The sequence below is a fragment of the Pelmatolapia mariae genome, linkage group LG22, assembly GCF_036321145.2.
Source record: "Pelmatolapia mariae isolate MD_Pm_ZW linkage group LG22, Pm_UMD_F_2, whole genome shotgun sequence".
NCBI classification, from domain to species: Eukaryota; Metazoa; Chordata; class Actinopteri; order Cichliformes; family Cichlidae; genus Pelmatolapia; species Pelmatolapia mariae.
Window position 1 is genome coordinate 10,012,901 of NC_086245.2, and position 17,874 is coordinate 10,030,774.

The 17,874-nt window shown below is 37.9% G+C and overlaps 1 pseudogene; it reads left to right on the plus strand.

Moving 5' to 3' along the window:
• Window positions 1-6: 6 nt before the first annotated feature.
• Window positions 7-16,779, plus strand: LOC135932417 (interferon-induced very large GTPase 1-like; annotated as a pseudogene).
• The last annotated feature ends 1,095 nt before the right edge of the window (window positions 16,780-17,874 follow it).

Consider the following 17,874-nt stretch of genomic DNA (forward strand, 5'->3'; position numbering starts at 1 on the left):
GGGGACATGTTAGTTGGAAACACTAAATTGTCCATAGGTGTGAATGCAGGAGTGAATGTGAGTGCTGTCTGTCTATGTGTTAGCCCTGCAACAGACTGGCAACTTATCTTCGTGTACCCTGCCTTTCGGCCCAAGACAGCTGGGATAGGCTCGAGCGCCCCCCGCGACCCTGAAAAGGACAAGCGGAAGCTGTAAACACTGTAAAACCCAACTGTTAACCTGACTTAAAAAGATTGTGAATATATCAATTAAAATCTGTCAACTTAAAACTTTTCTTTTCTCTGAATGAGAGAACAGTTATAATTGTACAAGGCTCAGAAATTGAGAGTAAACACTGCTTCCTTAATTATTATTTTTGAGTAAATTTTTTTCTGAGCTCTTTTTTTAACTGATTATGTACAAATGTGTGTTAATGACACATCTGAGAAAAGTGTGCTGGCTTTGAATGGAAAACTGGTGTTTTTTCAACATCAGCCTCATAGTCAAGTGTGTTTTTCATTTTAATATTTTGGATTTCATTACCAACTATTCTGTTCTCAAATGACTTAGCTAGCAAAAGCAGTAGCATCTATCCACAATGATTAAAACTAGTAACCAGATTCAAAATTTGCTAGGTATTGCATATTGAGTGTCCTGATGAAATGTTCAGTCTTTACTAAAACATTTTTTTTCCAAGGCTAAAGTTTAAATTTACAGACTGCAAATTATTTCCAGAGGTGACAGTAAACACAGGAGAATTTAAAGATATATTTTAGAGTCCTCATTTCTGTGAGCTCAATAAAATATTTGTAGGCTTGAAGAAAACTGATTTTTGAAAAATGTTAATAGGACAACATTTAAAAATAGATTGCACACAAAATGTAAAATTCCCCTTTAAAGATAAAAAATGTCAATTAAGTCAGTTATTTTTCTTTATGTTGGATATTCTGTGTTCCTGGTTTTTTAGGTTTCACTGAGTTCTACCGAGTTACAAATATCAACCTACGGAACCAGTTCTACGCTGAACTTGACAGATACACACCACAACTTATGCCCCTATACAAACAGAAGGCAGCACGCACTGGCAAGATATCGGCGGCACTGTAGATTATCCTGAATGTTTATGATGTTCAGGTGAATAATGATAAAGATAAATTTGTTACGACAGAGTTAAAAAGTTTCACTGATAATCACTCAAGTTTGCTTCTTTTAAGAATTGTGTCCAAAGGCAACTGTTTTCTCTACAGATCACATAAAGTTCTGAAAGCTCAGAAAACTAATTCACACATTTTCCTTTGTCCAAAACATCCTCATGAGGCTTGATGATGGAAAACCTTCCTACACCTTCCTGAAACCCTTCCTACATTCTTTGAAAAATGATTTGTTAATGAAAGAGAAGTTGCGAAAGTCATGTAATTCAAGTGTCTGTTTGGAAATGCACATGTTATGCACATGCACTTTGTTTAAAGCACTTTGAGTTAACTACTGGACAGGGTTTTAATAGTTTTGCAATTTTCATTAGTTTTTATTTTTATTTAGTTTTGACTTCAGATTTTCAATTTCATATTAGTTTTAACCAATTGTTTGCTAGTTTAGTTTAGTTTTTTTTTTGGTTTTTTTGAAAATCCTTAGTTTCAGTTTAATTTTGATTAGTTTCAGTTATAGTTTTAGTTGTGTTTGCAATAATTAAGTGTAACAAAATCCCAGTTTCATCATATCAGTCATTCTCTTCTGCTTATCCTTGGGTATGTTGCTATTCCAGCTACCATACCCTGCACCCTGGACAGGTCGCCTGTCTGTCGCAGGGCTAACACGCAGAGACAGACAATTCCCACTGTTAGGTCTAATTGTTGAATGTTGCCATTGTGTTTCTTAAATTTGTACAGTCTTAGTTCAAGCAGTAGGATCAAAGCCATTCCTTTGATCCTAACCACCTCTAACCACTTTGTGCTGGGGGAGGTTTTATTGCAGATACATCCTATCTGGAAGATCTGCTTCTTTTGATGTAAACTTCCTGCGTTTACGACCCTTTGGTCAGCAGGAGGTAACACACACACACACACACACATTCTTACCTACATACAGAAGTTCACACATATACATATAATGCCTTAGAACCATGTGGGCGTTGCTTTGCTGTGTTTTGTGTGAACTGTCTCTCAATAAAAGGCAGCGAGAGGAGGCCGGATTTGGGGTCATTTTCGTGCTGGACACAGATGAGGCCTCCCTTGCGCAAGTAATCGATCGAACGCTGTTGCCTTGTTTTCTTTCATGATGAATAAGTCTCTAGAACTAGCGGGGTTTGTGGGAACAGACCCAACACCCACCTACGGGTTCTTTAAATAAATAAATAAATAAATTAGGGCAGATGAAAAACCATTGATACCAGGCAACTATAAAATGTATATCTTGGCCGCAATGAGACTATTAACTCTTGCAGCACCGGGTGTTCGTAATTTTGGTTCACACAGTTATGTAGATATCCCAGTCCTGTTGTCTCGGGATGCATCACGCTGCCTTGCCTGGTGTTAGCCTCTGTTTCTGGGGATGAGGGTTGAGTGCGCTCCCTTACCTTCTCAAGGTAAGCTAGATTAGCCTTCTTGTGTGAGCTTTTCAAGTGCACTTTAAGGTTTGTGGGATTTTTTTCCCTTTAGAAATGTCCCTCATAATTTGGCTCTTTCCACTACAAGACACTTGCTTTATCCAAAACACAGTCATATTCAAAGTAATCCCAATTGGACTCTGGCGCTTTCTCCCAACTTTTCCTGACATGATTCTGCGCATGGACGGAGCAGCGACACAGACGACTCGACTAACGTACTTGCCGCCTGCTGGCATAATGAGACACAGCAAGAAAAAAACCTGGAAACTAAACTTCTTTTTTACCCTTGACTATTGTATGACACGCACACATCAACGAAAACTGAACACATTTTTGCTATAAATTCAGTTAATTTTAGTTAGTTTTGTGAACACTCAATACAGTTTTAGTTAGTTTTCCTTTTTTCGTTTTTATTTTTATTTCCGTTAACTAAAATGTTTTTTCACTTCTAGTTTTCGTTATTTCGTTAGTTTTAGTTAACGATAATAACCTTGCTACTGGATTTGGGTCGATACAGCTACATCAGCTTCCCTCAATTTCTTATACTTGCACTTTTTGGTTATTTGAAAGCTAATAAATAACTGCTATTTGTACCTGGTATAAAATAAAATTACTTGTTTTTCATATCTTTTATCTTTTCAAAACAACCATCATTTATTACTATTTTCTGTTTGATTTTCTTTTTCAGATTTTCTATATTTTGAGTTTCAACTGCATTTTGAGGAAGATACCTTTAGGACTGATGTTCCTCTTTGTTTTATCTATATCTGCAGATTTAAGGCAGATGTACTTCACTTTACATTTAGTAGCCTCACTAATCGGTTTCAAAATAAGTTTTAAGTTCAGTCAACTTAGTCAGGTTTACAGTGTAAATAAAACTGAATTGAATTCATGAAATCCGCCATTATTAGTCTTTTTTTCAACCAGACAAACATCTTACACTCTCATTCACGTACCATCCATTTTTACTTGTAACTATAGAGGGATTAGAAATAGAAGATTAGAAAAATCACTTCATTCATAATACATCCTGACCATACAGGTTTTATCAAATGTATGCGTTAAGACAAATGATCTTACTTCCCATACTTTCCAGGTTCTGTATGTTTTTTGTCATTTCATTTTTCTTACACTTGCAGCAGTGTAAGAAAACATCGTGCTTTTCTATTTGTGCTTTGTTCTTTTATAATATTTGCTCCTATCTTCTATCCCCTTCTTTTTTTATTCCTGCCTTTCAGCTTAAACATTGTCATACTGCACAAATAATACCTCTCATACCATAAATATTAGGAATGAAAAAAATAAACAGATAAAAGAACAAGAGGAAAATTTATAGAGCTCATCTTAGAAAAGAAAAGTATGTTTGGCACGACAGTGCATTCAGATCATAATTATGTTGGCAACAGCTGCTACACAGGAGAGGATTAGGAAAAATAACAAATGTAATAAATGCAATACAAAAGAAAAAATACTATATATTTATATTACCCTCAATTCTACAAATACAAGAATGCATGTTTTTGGGAGAAATGTCAGAGCAGTGGTAAGCACATTTGTTGTAGAAAAAACAATTGTTTAAATCTACTACTAGAAAAAATACTATATTCTGAGCATTTACGAATAGAGTGAAAAACCACTCAATTCATAATAAATACTGACCAAACAGGTTTTATTAAGGGTATTAATACACACAGACTCATAAATATAATAGATTTTTGTTCCATCAACAAATTACAAACTACAGTATTCTCTTTAGATGCGAAGAAAGTATTTAACTGGGTAAACTGGAAATTGGTATTAGCAGTTCTACACAAACTTGGATTTGTTTCATTCTTCATAAATTGGATGAAAACACTTTACAGTTCTCCAAAAGAATGTGTTAGGACAAATTATTTTACTTGCCAAAACTTCAATCTACATAAGACCACCAGACAGGGCTGCCCACTTTTCCCCTCGCCTTTTGTAATTTTTATTGAACCACTAGCAGCAGCAATCTGACAAAATCTAGATATTAAAGAAATTCAAACTGAAAATACAGAGTATAAGATAAGCCTATGATGTATTACTTTTCCTTAAGAACTCACAAACCTCTGTTATGAAGATGATCACAGTTATAGATCTCATTCATATCGTTTTCAGTGGGAGAAACGTTTCGTCACTTCATATCACAAACGTGTTATGAAGAAGAACTAGAATCAGCAACTCCTAATCAACTGAATCTGCAAATACCTACCTTGTAACAAAATGTGTGTCTTGGTTCCCTTTTCTGTTCCCATGTTCCCTTCCTTGTGTTTCATTCCATGTTTGCCCTGTCTGAACATGTTTATCCCCTGTTTCCCCAGCCCCTCATGTCTCTCTCTTGTCCTATCTGGCCCTCTGGGTTACTTGCTCTCTCCCTCACCCTTGTGTTTCCCTCTCGCTCTCTCTTGCCCCCCTGGTGTTGTCTGTGATTTGTCCCTCTTCCCTTTTCTAATTGTTCTCTACTTGTGTTCCATCCTGTCTCCCCCGTTTATGATGTTTTTCATGTCTGCATGTTCCATATCCTGTTGTCACAGTCTACGTCTCACTATGTTTCTATTTTATTTTGACAATCTTGAGTTTCATTTTCAGCGTGTTTAGTTTTGCCTCATCTGCCTCCTCATGTCTAATTTGTCTCAGCTGTGTTCCCCATGTGTTTCCTGTTGTCTCATCATTGCTTGTGTATTTAAGTCCTCTTTTTCCCTTTGTCTAGCATTGCGTTCTCCCTCATTCGCCGCCATGTGTTCTGTCTGCTTCCCTGTTTAGTTTCATGTGTTTTCCCAGTTTAGATCGCTTTTGTATTTTCCGGTGTTCAGCAATAAGCTTCCTTCAGTACCTCCAAATTGTCATCAAAAATGTATAAGCTATTATTTAAAACTGATTCCTACCGGTCGCTGCTGGACACTGCTGCCACACCCTGGGATGCCCGTGTCTGTTGATTCTGAGGCCCATGCCTGGATGTTCTGCTGTGGTCTTTGACTCGGGGGGCGGGCTCTGCCAGGTGCTAAAAAACAAAAAAATTTTATTTTACAATCAAAGCATATGTTTATTTCATCTGCAATTTTATTTCCCAGAAACAATGTGACTTAGAAGAAAGAGATGAGGTTGGGCCACTGACCAGCAAAACAGTGGTTTCCTATAAATCTGCATCACTGCTTCTGCTGTTATCATAGCTGGACTGGCCATCAGGCATACCGGGCATTTGCCTGGTGGGCCGATGGTGATTTTTCGTTTTTATGGGCCGATGTTTTTTCATTTTTTGAGAGGGGGTTTTTTGTAACAGTATGAGCAATGAAAGGTCCTGGATTGGCCAGATGCTGGCCAATGTGTAAAAATAACTCAGTTGTTTGGTGGTGGCTATGGCGGAGATTCAACAGAGGCCAGCAGGTGGATGAGGGAAAGGGGAGGCAGGAGGAGAGACCTGAGGCAGCTGCCGGTGTTCTGGGAATCCATCCAACCTGACAAACCTCAAGTAAAAAGTTATGACCTGCAGTCTATCTGGGTCAGATATAAACCAAGTTTAGGTGTAGTTTATTTTTATTGTGCTGACTTTTTACAGTCAGTTACAATAATTCGTACTGCATACTATCATGACGGAGTTTCTATACAGCTGGGCGGGTGCTATGATGTTACTGATAGTGAACTTTATTTTATTCATATGGTTAGTTAGTAGAGATGCCAACCATCCTGTAAAAAACTGGAATCGTCCCATATTCAGAAAATATTTCGTATTGAGCTGAAAAGGAACACAGTTTGTCCCGTATTTCAGCTACAATGAAAAACACATAAAGCTGGAGTTATTCTGTCTTTGCTGTCAGCTGCCTCTTCTTCTCTCATTCTCTCCCCCTCCCTCTCCTGTTTCTATTTCAATCATGAAACTGATCAATGATCAGCTGATCGGCTTTTCTCTCGTGTTTTTTTTATCGCCCACTTTGCGTCAGAAAGAGGAAACCAGCGGAGGTCGCGTTAAACAACAGCAGCACATTTAAGCTTGATCAGCTGTTGTTAAAATTTATTTAACCTCCTAGGACCTGGCGTCCGCATATGTGGACATCACATTTTGGGTTATTTAGACCAAAATACTCAATTTTGCTCTACAAGGGCCTGATATCCACTTACGTGGACATTATACTGCTACTGTTCTATCAACATTTTAAACGAATACCCTCATATGTGGCTCTCATTTTTCATAAAAACAAAAATAAGGTAAAAAAAAATCTGGTAATTCTTTGTTTTTACATTCATTGGGCCCCAATATGCCCAAATATCATAGAGAAATTAAAAATACATGCCATGGAAGAGTTCGGGTCTTAGGAGGTTAATATTACTTTCTAGTATCAGCTGATGTTTGCTGGAGCACAGCTGTAAAAGCTGCTGGTCATGATATCGGTTTGGTTATCTGGTGAGAGGGAAACATGAAGATGAAACCAGGAGATGTCCTTACTGAATCATCAGAGCTGAACAGGTGATGGAGAAACAGGTTTACCTTTTAGGTGACATGGATGAGTTGAAGGGAAGTTATGAACTGTTTCTGAGAGACAAATAACACCAGGATCCTTTTTTTACGTAGCTGACAGCTGGTAACTGTGCAGGGGCGGGTCTAGCAAAGTTTTGCCAGTGGGGGCAGGTAGGGCATTAACAGGAAAAGGGGGGCACAAAGAAATACTTTTCTTTCTTATTCTCATTTAAAATGTCTCGCTTTTAATAAATAATTATCTGAATCTTACAACCAAAGTTTTTATCTGACGTAAAATGTATAGAAATCATCATGTTTTCATTCAAAGGCTTTATGGCTTTAATACCTAATCAAAATGCCCGGGCCGATTTTTGTCCCAGTCCAGCCCTGGCTGTTATCATTCATGGGCTTAATGTTGTCATACTTTTCATTCAAACATGTGGTCCCAAATACATTTATTTTGCAGGTCTATTTTTAGCTGCAAATGCTGGTGAAATCCTCGTGTTTGCAGAGAGTGGACTAAGCGGTAAAGTGTCAAACCTTAAAGCATCTAAACAAAAGACTGAAGATATTTTATAATGAATTTATTTGATTTACTGGACGAATCATTGTAGCCCTATATTGCCGGTAGCCTTACCTATAATAGTGTAATTAGTCTACAAATCTACTGCATCTACTGTCAGACTGCACAACAAAGACTTCGCAGTTGACCACACACAAGCAGTCAGACAGACACACATCCACATATGTGCAATACCACTAACTATATTTTTTTCTGACAACATAGTATTCTATTCTATTGTATACAGAATTTTATTCTATTTTATAGAGTATTTTGGTCTATTTTATATAGTATGTTGTTTTTATCTTATTCTATTCCATTGTTTTTCCTAATTTTTGCTGCTGTAACTTTGCATTGTCCACTTTCTGCTGTGACACAACAAATATCCCATGTGTGGGACTAGTAAAGGTTTACCTTATTTCTTATCTTTTCTTTACCGAATTAATGCACTTTTATTCTTGCAAGCTGAATGAGGTTGGCATGGAATAAATGAAAACTAATCAAGCTCTTTGCAGCTGGCTGCAAAACAACACTTTGGTGCACTGCAGCAGAGAGAAAATTGGAACAGAAAATGATACAAAACTGTGTACATCACAGCAAAAGCAACACTGTCCCAAACAGGAAATGACATAAATTTCTTTTCCTTCTCCTCACCTGCCACTGCAGTTTCATCAGGGTCCTCCATCTCTGTGACTTCTTATTACAGGAAATCTGTGAATCATACATAAAGGTTTTCTATTAAATAAAATAATTAAAACAGGTTTAAATTTTTGCCTGCACCAGATAGAGGAATAACTGCACATCTTGTCACTGGTGCTGAAATTTGCTGACATCTCAGGACCTATGATTCAGACAATTTTCATCCTCTTCAGGCTAAAGTGTTTAATCTCAAAGACTCTGACTCGCTAAAAGGGCTAAACTGATTTACAGTGACCCTTCTCCCATACAGTGCATCTTTAGATACTTTTATATGCACAGATTTTAAGAGCCATTCTCTCTTTTTTGCATAAACTTACCTTCTGAGGTCCGGTTTCTGTAGATGCAGCTTCCTTCTTATTAATCAGACCCTGTTCTTTATATACAGTGAGATCAGTAACATTCACAAACTCCTCCCACCTGTTTTCAACCAATGGTAGATGTTATGAGAGGTATAAGGAGATTGGTGTTTCTGCATAAACATGACTTCTTAATAAATAAAAGGAAAAATCATGAGCTTCACCTCCTGATTTTCCAGAAACCATGTGACTTAGAAGAAAGAGATGGGGTTGGGACACCGACCAGCACAGCACTGGACTCTGTTTTCCAAAAAATGTCCACTCACTGAAAATTCCGCATTGCTCAAGCATTGAATAGCTCTAATACAGGAACTTATATTTTTGTTTGACTATTTACATTTCAATTTGTGAGACTAATATGTTGCAGAGTTGACAGATATTGTTTCATTTTGCAGAGTGGACAGATATTTTTTCATTGTACATTATTTTAAGTATCTCTCTCTCTTTCTCTCTATCGCTCTGTCTATCCTGCAGTAGTTGGGGTGCCTCTCAGTCCATCCTGCAGTAGTCAGGGTGCCTCTCAGTTCATCCTGCAGTAGTCAGGGTGCCTCTCACTCTGTATGAGTCACCAACCCTGGATCCAGCAAAACAACCTTAGAGCATCAAGCTTCCTCCTCCATGTTTGAAATCACATGCTATGGGCCCCAGGAATGGTGCCACAATAACAAAGATGAAATCCCTGCAAATACAGGTAAAGTTCAGGAGCAATGAAGACAAAGTGGGTTTGCCTTCCAGATTGCATCTCTTATTCAAGTTTCAACAAACATTAACAATATGCATGTGTGTATGTACTCTCGGTCCCAGTGTCCTCCATTTTTCCAAGTCATTGATAGAAAAATAAACAGATTCACCCTTCAGCGTTTCACCATTTTACATGTACTTTATGTGATCTCTCAGTGCAAGCACAAGAAAAGTACACACTCACTCTTGCTTAAGCGATTAAAAGCCACAGTGAATTTTACAGCAATATTCAACTGTATTTCAAGCAAACCACGCTCTTATCTGGTAGAAAAAGTGGACAACTGTGTCTGTTCTGAATACTGAAATTAAGCAAAAATAAACACACATTATTTACAGTACACTGAAAAAGAAACTGTATAACATGCAACATTCTTCTTTATATTCACATATCATTAACAATCACATATTAAATAGCTTCATACTTTCAAAACCTCAATTATACTTAAGCAATAAAACATCTTTGTATTGAAAAGTTCATATTTGTCACGGTGTGCTAGGCAGACCGAGTGGAGAGAGTGAGGTGGACCCAGGACCAGACACAGGTGAGGAGGCAGAACTGAACTTTAAACAGAAGTCGAGCCTTTATTGTGGCTGATACAAAGGAACGACAAAACAGCAGGTACAGTGGCCACCGAAACTAAAACCTAAACTGGAGAAACTAAGAACAGTGAAAACTATGACAATAGACGACTATAACCAAGAGTTAGTGCTGCGACATGAAAGAACTATGAAGCGTATGCTAGAACAACATGATCATGAGTCTAGAAACCTGACAGGACCTGAGGGAAGAAACACAGACAACACAACACTGACAAAGAGAAACACGGGGCTTAAATACACAGAGGGATAACAAGGGGGAATGAGGCACAGGAGGAGAACACAGCTGAGAGTAATCAGACATGACAAGACCAGGAGGAAGCAAAACTCAATACACTGACATAGGACACAGACTTTCAAAGTAAAACAGGAAACGATTCACAAAGACGAAGACTTAACAAAGGACTAAAGATATACTACACACGAGGGCACAAGAACAAAACCCTTAACTGAAAAATAGACTAAGAAAAATAATGATCAACAAGACACAACCAGAGATTAAGAATAACCCTTAATACAAAATCAAACCAAAACATAAGAAACTCAAAATGACCCAGAACTGTGACAATATTGAACAGTAAAGTGTGCGGGAGTGCCAACCTGCATAAAAAAAAAAGAAAATAAATCTACATGCATGACCTTCCTGCAAGACAATGCTCTGGGGCATTGTAAGAATAGATTATTGTAGTATTAGGGATTTAGTTGTATTAACGATTAACGAGTTATTCATTTAAGTTGGTCATAGGTCAAGCTGCTAAACATTCACACATAGAGCACAAACACAGAATTGAGAGAATAAGTCAGAGGTTTATGTGAGAAGCAGAGGTGACAGAAAGGAGAACACAGTGTGCGAAGAAATGGGCAGCAAGGACACTAGATAGGGAGACAGCAGATAGAGAGGCATTAGCAGGCGCCTAGTTTTGAGAGACAAAGGTTGTTGACTTGTGTGTCGATGTGTGCTGTTTGGACCGCCCCAGCAGATTTTGATGATGATGCTGAACTGTGAAAATCCCCATGTACATGTAATACAATTAACTCATTGTTTATTTTGAAGTAAAAGAGGAATGGAATATTACACTGTCTTATGATGCATTATACTGCTGATTTATTAGAAATTATGTTTGTAGCGAATCATGGCCTTCTTTGTCTGATTAGAGAGAACAGAACATACTGCACGGGAGATTCTAGGGGCTGCTGAGGCAATAAGGGTTCGAGCAACAGTCTGACATTTTTGCCAGACACCCTCCTGTGCACATCTCCCGTATAGATGTTTGTAATGCTCAAAGTGTTGTATGGATTAAAGAGATTGCTGATTGAGCATTAATAACAAGTTAGTGCATGTCTAGTGTAGTGTTGTGCAGGTCGTGTATGCCTGCGGGACTTGTGTTTGATGGCTACCTCTGTTGTTGCCTTGCAGGAGGAGCATGGAGCATAAGAGGACAGCACGCACAGGGTGTGTGGAAACACGGGAGCGGAGAGCACGAGCACGAGCACGGACGTTTGCGTGAGACACAACACGGGAGTCTAGGGAGCTACGGAGATTTATTGTGTACTGGTTATTTACATCACTGTAAATAAACGCACTGTCTTCATTAAAGTCCAGCATTTGGGTCCTCCTTCCTCACATCCCCACGGTTGGCCAGCGTCAACCATGACGGCCATGTTTTAAATCTTTTGGATGTTAACGTTTTGATCATGAATGTTTCTCATTCAGTGATTTTTCTTTTCATATAATTTTATAGATTCAAAACTGGGGAATGTAGAAGATTTATGCTTGACCCTTGCAGATCACAGAAGTTCTTGTGGTATCTCCTTAACTGAGACAGTGTCCTGCTTCCTGCCTCTGGGTAATTAAGTTCTTGTTTGACCTATCTGTTCCATATATCCTGCTGAAGTGTGTTTGACCTGGGTAGGTTGACTTATTTTCTGCCTGGTAGCAGGGTAGTAAAGATGGGGGGAAGATGCCTCTTTAAGTAAGGTCTGTGTCCTTTGCTCAGTGAATTCCTCACTACAACACTATCAGTGCTTTGTCCTGACTGAATTCCTTCTTGTAAGAATAGACTCTTAAAATACAAGTCCAGCAGTGACTTCTTTTATTTAACCTCCTAAGACCCGAACTCTTCCACGGCATGCATTTTTAATTTCTCTTTGGTATTTGGGCTGATTGGGACCCGATAAATGTAAAAACAAAGAATTACCTGATTTTTTTTTTAACCTGATTTTTGTTTCTAAGAAAAATGAGAGCCACATATGAGGATATTAGTTTAAAATTTTGATAGAACAGTAGCAGTATAATGTTCTCGTAAGTGGATATCAGGCCCTTGTAGAGCAAAATTGAGTATTTTGGTCTAAATAACCCAAAATGTGATGTCCACATATGTGGACGCCAGGTCACAAAGGTACCATGCATGCACATTTTGTTTACATCCGCACATTCCAGACAACAGGTCAATCTGTCAGAGGTAATAAAAACATCTGTGCAGCCGCTCCATATGTAGATTTTAATTATGCAGCAACTTTATTCCTATGTAACAGGAACTCTAGAGACAAGTAAACAGTGAAACCTGACAACAGTCAGTCAACAGTCAGTCAACAGTCAGTCAACAGTCCACTTCCTTAAGTCCTAAATCTTTTTTAAATAACTACACACGCAGACATACCGTTTTCACAGTCCTGGATCGAGTGACCCAGTTTTTTGTGTTTCATTGTATTCATTGTTTATATTTTGGTTCATTTAGTCTTCTTTAGCTCCTAGGTCGCCTTGTTGTAGTTATTTGTTCATTTTGACTCCTTTGTGTCATCTTCCCCTGTGTTCAAGTTCCCCTTTTTGTTGAGTGTGTCTTGTCTGTCATGTTTTATGTCTGCGTGGTTCATGTCGTCAAGTTCGGGTCACCTCTGCGTCCCGTCATGTTTCCTCTTCATTTTGAAAGTCTTGTTTCCATGTTCTATGTGCTTAGTTCACACTTCCCCTGTGGTGTCATTATGATTTGTTTGTGTCAGCTGTTTCCCCATGTGTGGCCACTTCCCCTGATCACCTCATGTGTGTGTTTAAGTCTTTTGTCTTTTACTACTTGTTGTCAGGTCGTCTGCCTATGTAACCTTCATCTGAATCATAGAGTTAAAACCATAGTTTATTTCATAGTCTTGGTTATTGTTTTTGTGTGATTTACTCATGTATCAGCCAAATAAAGGCTCACTTTGTTTTGAAACGTAGTTTCGTCTCCCACCGTGTCTGATTCTGTGTCCACCTCATCATCACACCGGCGGACCCCGCCATGACAGCAGTATACTGTGCAAAAATCTCAAGTCAGCCTCCATTTTGTTATATTTTAGAAAATTGGTAAAAAGTGCAGCAATTTATTAAAACATGTGCAAACATACATGAACATACAGTCTAGTGTATAGTTAATGAATCCTCTGTCTCAGTTTGATGTTCTATTTTCTGCTTTGTTAGGAAGTGTATGCTGTAAAATAAAACCGTCTGTGAAAATGATTTCATTATGAAGGTGGACATTAACTAGATGCATGGCTACAATGATAGAATTAACCAAATTCACAAAGATACCATGTATATTCTGTACATTCCTGACAAGAGGTCTAACCTGTCAGATATTACTCCCTGTATAACAGAAACTCTGTACCAGAGAAGGAAACTGAGACACAAGACAATCAGTGTGTGCAAAAGTCTTGAACCAAACTTTCTCTCTTTATATTTTACTAATAAATTTGTCACATGAAGAATATTTATTGGAGTCAAACAGAAAGATCCTGAAGCAGAGTAGAATAAAGCCAATAGTGAGCTGTTTATTAATCCTTCTCCTGAAAGCTTTTTAATTAAAGAACTTCAGAGTTAATCTCTGGGTGTTGGCTGCCCTTTTGTTCTGTTCTCTATCAAGATGATCAGACTCACACTGCTTCATTAAAGTTCTGGTGAGGCCTGTCCATGACTGAGATTGTTCTATTGTGTGTTTTTTCCATCCTTTTACTGGATTGGCAGTGTGTTTGGTATGATTATCATGATGAAAAATGAAGCTGTTGCAAATCAGACACTTTCCAATGGGAATCATATAAATACAAGTAAATTTTCGTTGAAGACCTAAAATGTTCATTCCCAACATGTTGAAGATAAAACTGTGTTTGACCTCTAATTGACATATTTATGTCTATTTAATGGCTCAGTTAAAAATCTGATGAAAGTATAGTGATTGCAGATTTGTAGGAAACAAGTAACAGCCTCATTCGTGCTGGGCAGTGTCTGAATGATATTATAAACAATTTTCTTCTAAGTGGCTCCTTCTCAATTGCCCAAGCTTACTGATGTCACTCGTAAAATGTGTATACACCACTACTGCATGTCATTAAATGCTGTTCCTCCTCCCATATCTCTCATCACCACCACCATCTGCAACAGGTCATGGCAGATAGCTGCCCTTGCATGAGCCTGCTACGGCTGGAGCATTCTCTTGTTAAAAAGGGAGTTTTTCCTTCTCACTGTCACCAAGTGCTGCTCACAGTGGATCATAGTCATTATTAGGTACTCACTCTAACATTGTACAGTTTCCTAGGGTCAACCTATGATACATAGTGCCTTGGGGTCACTGTGTAATAACACTGGCTAATACTTTTACTTTTGATGACACACATTTCAAAGTCATGTGCATGCAACAATCGTGTATGCTCGTTATATTTCTCATGTCATATTCCATTTGTTGAAAGCAGGTGGGAGGGGTTTGTTAGGGGCGGGCCTTACATCTGATATTACTGATGTCAACATACATAAGGACAAGTGTGGTAGGATTTATAAGAAGGCAACAGCATCTACACACACCAGACATAGCTCAGAAAACACTCTGCAAAGGTGAGTTTATTTTTATTGGGTGACTTTTCTGTAAAGTGTGTGCAAGTATGTGCTGAAACCATGTAAAATATGTGCACACCTGAGTACTTAAAAGAAAAAAAAATACTTTCCATATTGATACAGAAGATTTTGTGGGTCTTTTATGCTATGGGGATGTGGAGTGGTAGTCAGGGGCAACAGTTGGGGTCCAGTTGTTTTTGTGTTTTGTTTTGTTTTTTAGAAAGAAGCATCATTGTAAATTAAAATGAAACTTTCAGAATAATCACATTATAGATTAATTTAATGCCTTGAAGCTGTGTTTCTGTTGTCAGGATCTCAATGTTTTAAACCTGTTTCATTAAACTCCTTCTATGACAGAAGCTGATTATTTTAATCTTCTCTGTGAAAGCTTTACTTGCTAACACACTAAAGGAGTCATTAAAAGTTTTTTTTATCCCACATTCTAATCCACATCACACATGAGACAATTCATCAGCTGAGACAATGAATCACAGTGATTTCCTGGGTTACTTGCTAAAGAAATATCAGTGATGTACCACAAAGCGAATGTGCACACACACCTTTAAAATAAACAGAAGAATCGGGCACACACTCAGTGAATAAATAATTATGTTGAGTAGATAAATATTATTTAAATGTTTTACTGCTCTGTGCACTAAATTCCAAGATTAATGACTTTCTGCAGTGTTGATCTTTTGCATTTTACTGCCATATTTTTGTTTTTAGAGATTTTTAATCACTATTCTATCATCATCATCTGATAAAATGTCAGATTGAAGCAGGCAGCACTAATAAGGATCATTTTTACACCGATTTTGCACTCATTTATCTAGAAAGCAAGAAAACACAGTATTACACAGTTTTTAAAAGCTTTTGTAAAGGCAACTTATCTGCTGTTGTACTTGGAGAGCTGATCTGTAAAAACCTGAAAGCTAACACTGTTACAGCTGTCTGCACTAAGACTGCCACTGATCTCGCTCGAAGGATGAGGTGTAATTTCCCAGCATTCAGTGGGAACAGACTGAACTTGGAGAAACATGTGTTGAAGTCACTCGCTGAGAAAGAAGACTTTGATTTCATCACCTACTTCACATATCCAAGGACACAAGAAGTAACTTTCATCAAAGCAGAAGTGCAGAAGTATATCACTGATCACAATGATGAAGCTCTGAATATACTCAAGAAAAATGTTGATGACATGAATAAACTTGTGAGTCAGGCTTTATTCACGTCAACACAAATAGTCAAAATTCAGAGAGGAAACACAGACATGTGGATGAAGGAATTTTCTAATGTGCTGAAGGATGAGCTGACATTTGACAACATATGTTTTGAAAACTTCAGTGACATAAAAGATTTTGACTTTCTCAAGGAAGAGATTAAAAAAGGATTTAAATCTATCACTGAGCATCACCTCTCCCTGGAAAAGTTGAAAGAATCCAGCCTGAAGGCTGAAGATTTCCTCATTAATCAGTTGTGTAACTGCTCCTGGGTAACATGTCCATTCTGTGCAGCTGCTTGTATCAATACCATGAAAGCTCACAGTCCTTATGACCACAGCACTCCTTTTCACCAACCCTCCGTGATCAGTGGGGAGCACTGGCGACATACAAGTGAGTCTGGCATGCACTTCTGTACAGAACTGGTTTCAAGTAATTACAGTTTTTACCCTTATCATTATTCAGGGAGGTCAACTCCTGATAAACAGTACAGAAGTGCTGGCTCACAGTATTGTAACTGGAGAATCCCCTCGGATGGATCTCAAGCGTACTGGAAATGGTTTGTGTGTCGATTTCAGCATGAACTGGAAAGGCACTATGACTTAAATTCCAGGGCAGACAAGAGATTCCACATCAGTGGAAAACAGTCTCTAAATATGAAGCCATTAAAAGTCTGGGTGAAATGTATTAGAGAGTTAAAGAAACTACAAACCTGCTGAAAATGACCAAACTGGTCTGCTTGAAAATTATGACTAGAGCAAATTTATCTTGCTGATTCAAGTACATGTTTAAAAGACTATTTTACATTCATACTACACTCTTCCAGTTTGATTTTATTTGCTTTTATTTTGCTTATTTAAAGTCTGTTGATGGTGGCAGTGGGGTAATCAGCATATTCCAGATATAATTTTCTTCAGGAGCATTTTGCAGTTTCTACATCTTCCTAATTGAAGGAAGCTGTAGAGAAGGTGGGTGGAGGAAGGAGGAAAGGTAGGTGGACAGGAGAGGGGTGGAGGTGGTATTTATTTAGTATGGAATTACAAGGGAACCTGGCCATGAAACTGCTCTTCAGTCAATTATTCAACTTTTAAGCCTCTAAACCTGGAGGACTGTGTATAAAAAGTGTTTCCCAAACAGCTGATGCAATGATTCTGTTTTTGGTGGAATCAAAAATCACTGTGTTGGTGTAAAGAAGCAAAACTACAAAAACTGCGTCTTTGTCTGAAGAATTTGGGGACAAACTGTATTAGCAGTATCGTAAAGGATCTCTTTGGTCTGTGTGGACACAAGTGAGCAATGGCTGGTACATCTGGATTAATCTTGTAATAGAGAAACCAAAAAATCTACTTCCTGTTCTCATTAGAAAGATGACTCCACTGGAAACTAACTCTAAGGTTATATTTAATCTAAATATGTTATTACTACTTGTGTAATTAGCATTGATTATTATGATAGTGTTGAGTTTTCAGGCTCTCTATGTGACCGCAAACAGCCTCACATGTCAGAAAATGAGATGAAATATATATAAAATAAACAGCTTTTGAATAACAGCAATATTTGGCATGAAAAAAAGAAAATCTAAGATTATAGTCCCTTAAACATTTCATGGTCATTATGTACGGCCATGATAATATACTTCAAAACAGACGTGACATGCAGACAAAGTAAAGAAATAAACATTCAATAAGCGGAACAGATGCAAAGGTCTCAGTTTTCTGTTTGAGGACTGCTCGTTCTCCCTTGGATTCATTAAGGTAGTAACTGAACGATAGAACGAGCACGCTTT